This window comes from Melitaea cinxia, chromosome 10, assembly GCF_905220565.1.
Source record: "Melitaea cinxia chromosome 10, ilMelCinx1.1, whole genome shotgun sequence".
Lineage (NCBI taxonomy): Eukaryota > Metazoa > Arthropoda > Insecta > Lepidoptera > Nymphalidae > Melitaea > Melitaea cinxia.
The window spans coordinates 12,627,471-12,629,978 of record NC_059403.1 but is presented as its reverse complement, the minus strand read 5'-3'; the positions used below and the strand labels follow the sequence as shown (position 1 = coordinate 12,629,978).

Here is a 2,508-nt window from a genome sequence, read left to right as displayed (position 1 = left end):
ATTTATTTGGAAAATATCAGAATATCGAGATCGAGAAATATTTCACTACTACCTACGCCTTTACAACTCAGTGACTGTTACATTTAAATGAAATATAACGTTGCTTGCTAAAGTGACAGGGATTTCGATGTTGAATGTTTTCATGTATAAAACATAGCTCAAAAATATTACAATTACAATAATACAATACAAAAAAACTTATAGAGTATTATTTAACTGTCGACTTAAATATGTCTGATTAGTAAATCTATACAAATATATAAAATTGGAGTGTCCGTTTGTAATATTAAAATATACGCTTTTTACTAAATGCATATGAGTCCCATGTATATACGGTACATATACCAAAATAACATTTTTTTAAATAATAAATTTTTGTCTGTCTGTCTGTCTGTTTGTTTAGGCTAGTCTCTGAAACAGCTGGACCGATTTTGACGGGACTTTCACTGGCAGATAGCTGACGTAGTAAGGAGTAACTTAGGCTACTTTTATTTTAAATTTATTTATTTTATATTTCTGCGAACTAAATAATAACTTTTTTGTTAAATTCACTTCCACTTCCGCTGAGCAATTTCTTGCTTCATCGGGATTTGGTGGCATCGATTCCAGAGATCCTCGTTGCTGATAGTGTTCGGCCAGAATCTGCGCAGGATGAACCTAAGGCATTTGTTGCAGCGACTACTTCTGCGTATGTAGGTGGAGTCGTTGGCAGATTCAGGAGTGGTCCTGGGCTGTTCGGACCAGTCGTCGGTTGAGTTTGGCTTTGGGTTAATAGGTTGGAGAAGTGCTCGGTCCACCGTTTAAGTTGCTCCTCTGTAGTACAAAGCAGCTCTCCCGTGGCGTCCTTCAGCGGCTTTTTGGAGGGACGTGACTTGTTGCACAAACGCTTAGTGACGTCGTACAACTCCCTCATGTTTGATACCTTGGCTGCTGCGTTGGCCCGGTCGGGCAGCGTTATCTCGTCAGCGGCGCGTCGTATGTCACGTCTAGCCAATTTACGAATTTGGAGACGTATGGCTGCGTACTCTTCATCGAGGGTCTTTTTGGTGGTAAGGTTATTAGCAGCCAGCAGGTCTAGCTTTATACTTTGCCTTTTCTCTATTGCAGACCACAGCTCCTGGGACATCCAAGGTTCTTGCTTAGAGTGTTTATGGCCCAGGGCTTTTTCGCCGGCTTTAGTGAAGGCAGTACATACGATCCCAAGCTTCGTCCATGTCCTCGTCTTCCAAGTCTTTCAAAAGTTCAAATTGGTTGCGAAGGCAGATACCAAACTCCTTTCTTCCCTCTTCGCTCCTCAGGATCTGCAAATTGAACTTATTGGATGCCTTCTCAACCTTACGTCGAGCTGCTGCCATCCTGAGACGTACATCAGCAACAACAAAATGGTGATCGCTATCCGCATCTGCGCCGCGACGGTTCCTAACATCGAGTAGCGATGTTCTCCATGCTCTGCTTATCGCAATATGATCGATCTGGTTTCGGGTCACACCATCAGGAGAAATCCAAGTGATTTTGTGGCACTCCTTGTGCTTGAACAGGGTTCCTCCGATCACCAGATCGTGCGCAGAGCACAGGTCGCCGAAGAGTTCTCCGTTTCCATTTATTACTTCGGCGGCTCCTTCGCGTCCCATGTAATGCTCTCGATCCTCGTTGTCTGAGCCCATCTTGGCATTCAGGTCTCCCATCATGATTACTATATCCTGCTTCTTTGTGCTCTTCAAGGTCGACTCCAGCTGCCCATAAAAACTCTCCTTTTCATCCGGCAATGCCGAGTTAGTTAGGGCGTAACATTGGATCACAGTGATTTTTCTGACTCTAGATGAGAACCGAGCTGTGATGATTCGTTCCGATATCGGATTCCAGGACAGAAGGCTGTTCTTCGCGCTACGGCTTAAGAGCAACCCCACGCCGTACTCCCGAGTTGCGTTCGCATCCTCTTTTCCACTGTACAGAAGGGTCGAGTCAAAATCAGATGTTATTTCACCAAATCCGTTCCATCTCGTTTCGTTTAATCCTAGGATATGAATGCTGCAGTCCCGCATGATTTTGGCTACCTGCGGAAGCCTTTCAGGTTGAGTCATGGTTCTGACATTCCAACATCCAATTCGTGTCCGTAATTTCGCGCTAAAGGTCATCGGTAATAAGGGGGATCGGTCTTTATTTCTCTTTGAGGGCTTCAAAATCTGTTACTTTAAGAATGTGCAGGTGATTAGCCCACAGCATCCCGATCACGGTGACGGGGCTGCCATCTTTGCAACCGTGCTGACAGGGCCAGTCATTTTAGGGAGACCTAAGGCTTCTGGTAGCCTAAACCGCTGGTTTTTACCGGTGAGTAGTTCTTCTCACGAACCCTCTTCCTTTCACATCCGGGCTTGGAACCGGCAACGGCGGAGTTAAGTTTTTATTAAATAAATAAATAAATATAAATAAATAAAAAATAAAATATTAAAGCTGTTTATTTTTAAAAAAGTAACTGTAGAGTTTTTTTCCGGTTCTTCTCTACAGAAT

The 2,508-nt window shown here is 43.6% G+C and overlaps 1 pseudogene; it reads right to left on the bottom strand.

Annotated features, from left to right (window-relative positions):
- Positions 1 to 580: 580 nt before the first annotated feature.
- LOC123657435 lies at positions 581 to 2,279 on the bottom strand (annotated as a pseudogene).
- Between the last annotated feature and the right edge of the window lie 229 nt (positions 2,280 to 2,508).